Source organism: Mytilus trossulus, chromosome 9 (genome assembly GCF_036588685.1).
Source record: "Mytilus trossulus isolate FHL-02 chromosome 9, PNRI_Mtr1.1.1.hap1, whole genome shotgun sequence".
Classification (NCBI taxonomy): domain Eukaryota; kingdom Metazoa; phylum Mollusca; class Bivalvia; order Mytilida; family Mytilidae; genus Mytilus; species Mytilus trossulus.
The window spans coordinates 11,906,982-11,918,650 of NC_086381.1; the positions used below are offsets into that span (position 1 = coordinate 11,906,982).

The following is an 11,669-nucleotide window of genomic DNA, read 5'->3' on the forward strand; positions in this document are numbered from 1 at the left end:
CACATTTTTTAAACTAGATACCCCAATGATGATTGTAGCCAAGTTTAGTTTAATTTGGCCCAGTAGTTTCAGAGAAGATTTTTGTAAAAGTTAACGACGACGGACGACAACGGACGCCAAGTGATGAGAAAAGCTCACTTGGCCATTTTTTTTTTTTTAAATGGGAAAATGGGAAAATTTCGCGAATTTTTCATTCTACTAATGTAACTTTTTTTATAGATCTACTTCCTGTTCCGGTTTTCCCCGCATTTGCGCAGAAATCTGTCTTGTTTGCATGAGACTTTGATTTTTTTATATTTATCAGTCTAGTAAAATATAAGATTGGAACTCAATACAAATTCAATTTTAATAATTGTTTGATTTGAAAAAAAACGTTACTGATTGATGAAAGCGTTACCTTTGTTTACATCGAATATGATGTCATAAGTTAAAGAACGTCACAGCTAAATCCCTAACAACAGAACCAAAATAGGGAATGTTATGTACGGTATTTCCATTTCTTTTATGGCACTGGCTACGGTTACATGGAAATGTAACAATAATAAAAATATTATTGTTACATTGGAGACTAAATGCCGGAATGTATTGTTGGGTAGAGACCTGATTAATTACAAATGTAACAATAATTATTGAGGCTACGGTTACATTGCGTTATTGTTACATGAAAAACAGCAATGTACGATGGGACTAGTAATAATTACTAAATAATAAAAGTTGGAGGCTTATTTTATGTTTACAATACATACAATTATTACATATAAATTTCGTTAATCTTTTATTTACAGTGACATTTTCTACATGTCCAGGAAGTGGTTGTTAAAGAATGCTTAAATCCAACACATTTTTGATGAACGAAATTACGTCCTCCATGATTACATCTATACAGAAGTTCCCAGTATTTAAGTTCACAGTTAGCAAACTTTGCTTTTGATGTATCAAACTATTTAGAAGTGCGTTTGTATAGTTGAATGAAATGTGTGTCTTGATATTATTTCAGTTTCGTTTCAAACGCATCCCATGTTTCAAATTTTTCACCCTAGACAAAACTGATAATATGAATCTCTTCATCAATTGTTCAAAGTATATTTGAACAGTAAATTAAGAGTAAGTGTGCAGTTTGAAAGTGAAACAATTGAACAACTAGTATATTTTCGCCTTTGGCACTCCTAACCTGGAGTAGTATCTTTGAGAACATCAAAAATTAATTCGTAAAACTATGTATACACCATTTGTTGAATAATAATATTTATCAATTATCATTATTACAGTCAAGTATTATTTAGTAGTAGTAGTATAGTCGCCGTCACGTAAAATTGGCACCATGATTTTTGTCAAAATTTTCTAAAATATCGACCGCATTTACTCGAGATCATGTTTTTCAATTAGCGGGATAAAAATCCAATCCAAATATATACTACTGTCCTACCTTTTATTGTGTTTGCACTGTATAATCCTGACCTTCACATTTTTCAAGATTGTTTTCATTGTAAAACCGCCATCTTGGTTTCTATGAGGATCCCTTACTACATAACATTCGTTACTCTCCAGGTAATATCATTGTCATTGATGATACCATTTCCCGCGCTTTTTACATAGAGATGACGCACAGCTCCGAGAGACACAAGAAAATTGAGAGCACGTGGACTCCACGGCAACACTTCCGGTAATAACAATGTCGGATTCCACCATACAAAATAATCCTGGATTTTGTGAAGGTCAGGATTATACTGTGCAAACACAATAAAAGGTAGGACAGTAGTATATATTTGGATTGGATTTTTATCCCGCTAATTGAAAAACATAATCTGGAGTAAACGCGGTCGATATTTTAGAAAATTTTGACAAAAACCATGGTGCCAATTTTACGTGACGGCGACCTTTTTTTTATACATATAAAAGAATTATTTAAGCAGAAGATTTAAGTTTAATAAATCTAGCGTACATTGCTGTTTTTCATGTAACAATAACGCAATGTAACCGTAGCCTCAATAATTATTGTTACATTCGTAATTAATCGGTTCCTTACCCAACTTTGCATTCCAGCAATTAGTCTCCAATGTAACAATAATATTTTTATTATTGTTACATTTCCATGTAACCGTAGCCAGTGCCTTCTTTTATATACATGTTTGAATAAAAAAAAAATAATGCATACAGACTTTGTCCCCATTCACAGGTTATGCCTGCCTAATATTAAATATAAAGTGCATTTTATATGCATATCAAATATTATATCCAGACAGCTGTCATATTTTTCGGTACACAAAATGCAACAATATGAAATAAGAAGCAGCAAGAGATTTAAGTAACTGTAGACAGATTTTTACTTAAGTCAAAATATGTCTTTTAGTTCCTGATTCCCCTTAAAATTAAATGTACCACATATCTGCCTCCCGTTTCGGACCTGGGACAGTGGGATCAGTGGGGGAGGAAACCTTCGTTTTCCGTCTTTATTTCATGCTAAAATTTATACCACACAAAATTGATGTGACATTTCAACTATAACATCTTACTTATTTGCGTCTTCAACTAATAAAAAGTTCTGATAAACTATCAATGTGAAGTTCTTGGGAAAAATGTAAGGAAAAACAAACTTTACGATTGTCAAACCATGGAGGCTGCCATATTTGTTTTTAAAATTTTGTCTGATAACCAGAAATAAAAGATATGAAAAGGGAACGCGACGGACAGAAATTCTTTACCAGAAATTTCTTCTTCCACAGGGTATATGATTAATTGGTGATAAAAATACATATATGATCTCATCTTATTCCACAGCACAATTAAAAAGGTTTTTGATAAACCTGTATATGATAATATCTTGGCTTCAACAGAATGTATTATTTTCCAAAAAATCATATTTCCATTACAGCCTGTCTATGATTCATCTCTTGTATCATAGTTTTTATAAAACATTCAAAAGGATGAATTTCTAGAATTGCAGACAGACCATGTCAAAATTGTTTGCCTACAGAAAACATATAAACAAAATGTTTATTTTTCTTTGATTTAGAATTTTAGATAATTCTTCCATATGTTCTCAAAGTAATCATGTAACCATCAGAACCTGATAATCAGTCTGAACTAAGGATTTTATTAATTGGATATTGCAATAAATAGTGAGTTTTTTTTATGGAAGTACATAACATATAAGATAATGCACATTCCAAGGGCAACTACAGCTGTTTTTAAACTGGGGTCCAGCTTCCAACCCAGGAGAAAACAAGAGGCTCTCAAGAGCCTGAATCGCTCACCTTAATTTTTTTGGTTAAATATCTCATCAATGATTATTTTGGCTTTTCAATTTATTTAAATGTTCTTTGAATCGTCCGTCCTATTTTCTTCAAAAGCAAAAAAAAAAATCATTTTCTCCTATGTTCTATGTTAGCCATAGGAGCTATGTTCCTTGACATACAAGGAAATAAAAGATAAAACTTATACTAGATACTCTGAAACTCATTTAGCCTAAGTTTGGCTGAAATTGATACAGCAGTTTCAAAGGAGAAGATTTTTTAAAGTAAGTCAACATGATGAACAAATTGTGAAAAAAGTCTTTAAAGGGCAATAACTCCTTAAGGGGTCAATTGACAATTTTGGTCAAATTGACTTATTTGTAGATCTTACTTTGCTTAACATTTTTGCTATGAACAGTTTATCTGTATCTATAATAATATTCAAAATAATAACCAAAAACTGCAAAATTTCTTTAAAATCATCAATTCAGGGGCTTTATACCTGAAAAACCAGTTACCCAATTTGACTGAAAATTTCAGGACAGGTAGACCATGACCTAATAAATACTTTAACTTCTTGTCTCATTTGCTCTAAATGCTGGAGTTTTTGAGATATAAGCCAAAAACTGCATTTTACCCTGTGTTCTATTTTTAGCCATGACGGCCATGTTTTTTGACGAAATAGAAAATAAAACACAAACTTTATTTAATACACCCTAATGATCATTCAGTTTGGTTGAGTAGTTTTAGAGGAGAAGATTTTTTAAAGTAAGCAAATATGATGAACAAATTGTGAAAAATTGTCATTAAAGGACAATAACCCGGGGTCAATTGACAATTTTGGTCATATTAACTTATTTGTAGATCTTACTTTGCTGATCATTTTTTGCTGTTTACAGTTTATCTTTATCTATAATAATATTCAAGATAATGACCAAAAACTGCAAAATTTCCTTAAAATTGCCAATTAAGTGGCAGCAACCCAACAATGGGTTGTTTGATTCATCTGAAAATTTCAGGCTGATAGATATTGACCTAATGAACATTTTTACCCCCATGTCAGATTTGCTCTAAATGCTTTTGTTTTTGAGATATAAGCCAAAAACTGCATTTGACCCCTATGTTCTATTTTAAGTAACGGCGGCCATGTTATTTGACGGATCAAAAATCGAAGCACACACTAAGTGCAGGATAATCTATTTGGAACAATCTTGCTAAGTTTCATCCAAATTCATTTTGTAGTTTCAGAGGAGAAGATTTTTTAAAGTTGGCAAATATGATGAACAAATTGTGAAAAACTGTCATTAAAGGACAATAACCCCTTAAGGGGTCAATTGACAATTTTGGTCATATTAACTTATTTGTAGATCTTACTTTGCTGATCATTTTTTGCTGTTTACAGTTTACCTTTATCTATAATAATATTCAAGATATAAATGACCAAAAACTGCAAAATTCCCTTAAAATTACCAATTAAGTGGCAGCAACCCATCAATGGGTTGTTTGATTCATCTGAAAATTTCAGTGCTAACAGATATTGACCTAATGAACATTTTAACCCCCATGTCAGATTTGCTCTAAATGCTTTCGTTTTTGAGATACAAGCCAAAAACTGCATTTGACCCCTATGTTCTATTTTAAGTAACAGCGGCCATGTTTTTTGACGGATAAAAAATCGAAGCACACACTTTGTGCAGGATAATCTAAGGAAGTTTTTTCCAAATCCATTCAGTAGTTTCAAAGGAGAAGATGTTTGAAAAATTGTTAACGACGACAGACGACGGCGATGACGAACGCCAAGTGATAAGAAAAGCTCACATTTCCTTTTAGGAAAGGTGAGCTAAAAAGAGGGGTTTCAAATATAATCTCCTTTCGAATGCATTGAACATAAAAATAGGGGGGTCAAACCCCAAGACCCCTCCCCCTGTATTAAAGCTGTCAGAAATGTATTTATATGCTGACATTTTGAATGGAAATGACATTGTTGGTTGTTTATGCCTTCACAAACCAGTGGCAAATATTTCATGCATGTTCAGGATGACCCCAATTTACTGAACTCATATGTGTTTCAATTTGATTGATCTACATTTGAACAAACCTCTGATCTTCTCTGTTGTCAACTCTCCATAAAGATTAAACAACCAAAATAAAAAAAGGGAAAAGTTGAGTTCTTTAAACAAGGGTGCACATGCTGAAATGTATCACCTGCATTACTACTTAAAACCTACAATTTTGTCCCCTTTTCCTGTTTGTGACCTACCAAATAAGACTTATTACCAGTTTGTACTAACATGGAGAAAAAGCCAATTGCCACACCAGGAGCAGGATCTGCTTACCCTTCCAGGGCACCTGAGATTACTACCTGTTTTTGGTTGGGTTCGAGTTTCTGTTAAGTTTTTGATATTGTTTTTTTGTGTAATGTACTCTTGTTTGTCTGATGGTCTTTTTTCTTTTCTAGCCATTGTACTGTCAGTTTATTTTAGTTTGAATGTCCCTCTATTTTACTGTACGAGTTTGAATGTCCCTCTAGTATCTTATACCTCTATTTTACTGTATGAGTTTGAATGTCCCTCTAGTATCTTTTACCTCTATTTTACTGTATGAGTTTGAAAGTCCCTCTAGTATCTTTTACCTCTATTTTACTGTATGAGTTTGAATGTCCCTCTAGTATCTTATACCTCTATTTTACTGTATGAGTTTGAATGTCCCTCTAGTTAGTATCTTTTACCTCTATTTTACTGTATGAGTTTGAATGTCCCTCTAGTATCTTTTACCTCTATTTTACTGTATGAGTTTGAATGTCCCTCTAGTATCTTTTACCTCTATTTTACTGTATGAGTTTGAATGTCCCTCTAGTATCTTTTACCTCTATTTTACTGTATGAGTTTGAATGTCCCTCTAGTATCTTTTACCTCTATTTTACTGTATGAGTTTGAATGTCCCTCTAGTATCTTTTACCTCTATTTTACTGTATGAGTTTGAATGTCCCTCTAGTATCTTATACCTCTATTTTACTGTATGAGTTTGAATGTCCCTCTAGTATCTTATACCTCTATTTTACTGTATGAGTTTGAATGTCCCTCTAGTATCTTTTACCTCTATTTTACTGTATGAGTTTGAATGTCCCTCTAGTATCTTATACCTCTATTTTACTGTATGAGTTTGAATGTCCCTCTAGTATCTTATACCTCTATTTTACTGTATGAGTTTGAATGTCCCTCTAGTTAGTATCTTTTACCTCTATTTTACTGTATGAGTTTGAATGTCCCTCTAGTATCTTTTACCTCTATTTTACTGTATGAGTTTGAATGTCCCTCTAGTATCTTTTACCTCTATTTTACTGTATGAGTTTGAATGTCCCTCTAGTATCTTTTACCTCTATTTTACTGTATGAGTTTGAATGTCCCTCTAGTATCTTTTACCTCTATTTTACTGTATGAGTTTGAATGTCCCTCTAGTATCTTTTACCTCTATTTTACTGTATGAGTTTGAATGTCCCTCTAGTATCTTATACCTCTATTTTACTGTATGAGTTTGAATGTCCCTCTAGTATCTTATACCTCTATTTTACTGTATGAGTTTGAATGTCCCTCTAGTATCTTTTACCTCTATTTTACTGTATGAGTTTGAATGTCCCTCTAGTATCTTATACCTCTATTTTACTGTATGAGTTTGAATGTCCCTCTAGTATCTTTTACCTCTATTTTACTGTACGAGTTTGAATGTTCCTCCGATAGATTTGCCTAATCTTTTACTAATCACAATTTAAATACCTTTCTTGCTTTGTTTAAGTCTTTTAAGATTAAACTGTTTTACTACAGGTATCACTTTCTATCATTATAGACTTCAATGGTTATAGTCAAGATCAGATAAGCCCTTCAAGACAGACATCTTAAAATCATTTGCTTCACCAAATATTGGCATCTAAGAGGTGTCTGGGAAATGGACCTCACCACCAGAAGGTAGCATTGATCAATGAGCGACGGAGAAGGGGCAATATCATATATGTTATCCTGCCAGACTGATTTGTTACACCTTACAATATTTTTAACTATTGTTTACCTTTTGCTTAAAGTAATAATTCAAAAAATTTGTAGAGAATTTATTGTATCTAAATTTGACCTACCTGTAACCATAAAACAAGAAATTTTAACCAATGAACCAGGACAATTCTTATGGACATGTAGACCTTGCAATGAATAAGAATACCAAATGTAGTTACAGTGCTTATCCAGTGACCTTTGGGGTATCACATTTGCAAAGACCAAAACAGTTTACCAAATTGCAGTCAGATTTCTACTCCAACTAACTGATCAACTGGTAAAATATTTTAGCAGATTGCTCAAGTGAAATGTTGTTAGTTTGAAGTGAGTGCTGTAAAATAAAAAAAGTTATACTTACCATCCAGATCCAGTCAGTTGGTACCTTTGTCAATCATTTCTAACACAAATAATATCTTACTATAGTATGAGTCACTGAATAAAATGGTCTAATTTTAACATGGAAACTTCTATCATAAATAAATATTATAAATGAATAGTTCAAAACATTGTTTTGTAGGTGTATATTTTTATAGCTTTGTCTTCTAAGATGAAGTTATTGTGCAATTGTGATTCGAATAACATTTTCTATGCAAATTACTGATCTGCTGTCATTAAAGGGAAATAATTTATATTGAGTTCAAATGTACACATAAAATTTAATCAATGATACGAGGCTTATGATTTTGCCTACAAAAGATTCATAAAAAAAAATGAAATGCAAAATTAGAATGAAATTGAAGGGCATGTAAAACACAAATTAGAAAGGTTTTGCAAAATACTGCTTATAAGATATCTTGTACCTTTGGTAGACAATCCTTTATACTTTGAACAATTCAACATTTTGCAAAACAGCTGTTAATCGTCTTTCATCATTAAATAAGTTTCATTGTTAGTTTTAGAACAGAGGATAAAAGTTAAAAAATAACAGAAATAATGTTACAACAAATTAAATTGGGAAATTTGATATTTGTCAGACAGAACAAAATTTTGCTGATTATTTGTAATGTAAATTATTTCCCTTTATTGCCAGCAGATCAGTAATTTGTATACAAAATGTTATTCGAATCACAATTGCACAATAACTTCATCTTAGAAGACAAAGCTATAGAATATACACCTACAAAACAATGTTTTGAACTATTCATTTATAATATTTATTTATGAGAGAAGTTTCCATGTCAAAATTATACCTTTTTATCCAGTGACTCAATACTATAGTAAGATATTATTTGTGTTAAAAATGATTGACAAAGGTATCAACTAACTGGTTCTACATGGTAAGTATAACTTTTTTATTTTACAGCACTCACTTCATACTAACAACAATTCACTTTAGCAATCTGCTAAAATATTTTACCAGTTGATCAGTTAGTTGAAGTAGAAATCTGACTGCAATTTGGTAAACTGTTTTGGTCTTTGCTAATGTGATACCCCAAAGGTCACTGGATAAGCACAGTAACATGTTGCCCAAATATGCGAGATATAAATAAAAAGTTTCTTGAAGGAGTCACCAAACCATTAAAATGAGGTCAAAGAAAATGGATATATGCCAGATGGAAACTCGAGTTCATAAATCTTTGTACAAATAGTTTACACCATTACCACTGCCAGATTAACATGAGCTTGGCATTCTAGGATAAATGCAGCAGGTTGGATTAACCAAGTATCATCCATCACATGTAAATGTGCATTTCCAATTACAGAAAACTTTGTCTTTGTCTAAGTTTGTTTATGTCTTAGTAGTCTTTATTGCCTTTGGATGACTTTGGTGTTCTTAGATGGCACAATTTTGATACCCTGTGTCTATACTCTGGACATTTCAGTGTTAATCATACTAAGTCTTTTACCTCTATTTTACTGTATGAGTTTGAATGTCCCTCTAGTATCTTTTACCTCTATTTTACTGTATGAGTTTGAATGTCCCTCTAGTATCTTTTACCTCTATTTTACTGTATGAGTTTGAATGTCCCTCTAGTATCTTTTACCTCTATTTTACTGTATGAGTTTGAATGTCCCTCTAGTATCTTTTACCTCTATTTTACTGTATGAGTTTGAATGTCCCTCTAGTATCTTATACCTCTATTTTACTGTATGAGTTTGAATGTCCCTCTAGTATCTTATACCTCTATTTTACTGTATGAGTTTGAATGTCCCTCTAGTATCTTTTACCTCTATTTTACTGTATGAGTTTGAATGTCCCTTTAGTATCTTATACCTCTATTTTACTGTATGAGTTTGAATGTCCCTCTAGTATCTTTTACCTCTATTTTACTGTACGAGTTTGAATGTTCCTCCGATAGATTTGCCTAATCTTTTACTAATCACAATTTAAATACCTTTCTTGCTTTGTTTAAGTCTTTTAAGATTAAACTGTTTTACTACAGGTATCACTTTCTATCATTATAGACTTCAATGGTTATAGTCAAGATCAGATAAGCCCTTCAAGACAGACATCTTAAAATCATTTGCTTCACCAAATATTGGCATCTAAGAGGTGTCTGGGAAATGGACCTCACCACCAGAAGGTAGCATTGATCAATGAGCGACGGAGAAGGGGCAATATCATATATGTTATCCTGCCAGACTGATTTGTTACACCTTACAATATTTTTAACTATTGTTTACCTTTTGCTTAAAGTAATAATTCAAAAAATTTGTAGAGAATTTATTGTATCTAAATTTGACCTACCTGTAACCATAAAACAAGAAATTTTAACCAATGAACCAGGACAATTCTTATGGACATGTAGACCTTGCAATGAATAAGAATACCAAATGTAGTTACAGTGCTTATCCAGTGACCTTTGGGGTATCACATTTGCAAAGACCAAAACAGTTTACCAAATTGCAGTCAGATTTCTACTCCAACTAACTGATCAACTGGTAAAATATTTTAGCAGATTGCTCAAGTGAAATGTTGTTAGTTTGAAGTGAGTGCTGTAAAATAAAAAAGTTATACTTACCATCCAGATCCAGTCAGTTGGTACCTTTGTCAATCATTTCTAACACAAATAATATCTTACTATAGTATGAGTCACTGAATAAAATGGTCTAATTTTAACATGGAAACTTCTATCATAAATAAATATTATAAATGAATAGTTCAAAACATTGTTTTGTAGGTGTATATTTTTATAGCTTTGTCTTCTAAGATGAAGTTATTGTGCAATTGTGATTCGAATAACATTTTCTATGCAAATTACTGATCTGCTGTCATTAAAGGGAAATAATTTATATTGAGTTCAAATGTACACATAAAATTTAATCAATGATACGAGGCTTATGATTTTGCCTACAAAAGATTCATAAAAAAAAATGAAATGCAAAATTAGAATGAAATTGAAGGGCATGTAAAACACAAATTAGAAAGGTTTTGCAAAATACTGCTTATAAGATATCTTGTACTCCTTGGTAGACAATCCTTTATACTTTGAACAATTCAACATTTTGCAAAACAGCTGTTAATCGTCTTTCATCATTAAATAAGTTTCATTGTTAGTTTTAGAACAGAGGATAAAAGTTAAATAATAACAGAAATAATGTTACAACAAATTAAATTGGGAAATTTGATATTTGTCAGACAGAACAAAATTTTGCTGATTATTTGTAATGTAAATTATTTCCCTTTATTGCCAGCAGATCAGTAATTTGTATACAAAATGTTATTCGAATCACAATTGCACAATAACTTCATCTTAGAAGACAAAGCTATAGAATATACACCTACAAAACAATGTTTTGAACTATTCATTTATAATATTTATTTATGAGAGAAGTTTCCATGTCAAAATTATACCTTTTTATCCAGTGACTCAATACTATAGTAAGATATTATTTGTGTTAAAAATGATTGACAAAGGTATCAACTAACTGGTTCTACATGGTAAGTATAACTTTTTTATTTTACAGCACTCACTTCATACTAACAACAATTCACTTTAGCAATCTGCTAAAATATTTTACCAGTTGATCAGTTAGTTGAAGTAGAAATCTGACTGCAATTTGGTAAACTGTTTTGGTCTTTGCTAATGTGATACCCCAAAGGTCACTGGATAAGCACAGTAACATGTTACCCAAATATGCGAGATATAAATAAAAAGTTTCTTGAAGGAGTCACCAAACCATTAAAATGAGGTCAAAGAAAATGGATATATGCCAGATAGAAACTCGAGTTCATAAATCTTTGTACAAATAGTTTACACCATTACCACTGCCAGATTAACATGAGCTTGGCATTCTAGGATAAATGCAGCAGGTTGGACAAACCAAGTATCATCCATCACATGTAAATGTGCATTTCCAATTACAGAAAACTTTGTCTTTGTCTAAGTTTGTTTATGTCTTAGTAGTCTTTATTGCCTTTGGATGACTTTGGTGTTCTTAGATGGCACAA

General features: G+C 31.9%; 1 protein-coding gene across 6 annotated transcripts in view; it reads right to left on the minus strand.

The window, feature by feature from the left end:
* Positions 1-7,654, minus strand: part of LOC134685117 (vacuolar protein sorting-associated protein 18 homolog) — a 40,447-nt gene extending 32,793 nt beyond the window's left edge. For 2 of the 6 annotated variants that reach the window (XM_063544569.1, XM_063544568.1), the window contains exon 1: positions 2,514-2,632. The gene's annotated coding sequence lies outside the window, so the exon portion shown is untranslated. Of the gene's footprint in view, positions 1-2,513; positions 2,633-7,634 lie in introns of those variants that run through there. The other 4 variants (XM_063544572.1, XM_063544570.1, XM_063544574.1 and 1 more) reach the window with 4 other exon arrangements.
* Between the last annotated feature and the right edge of the window lie 4,015 nt (positions 7,655-11,669).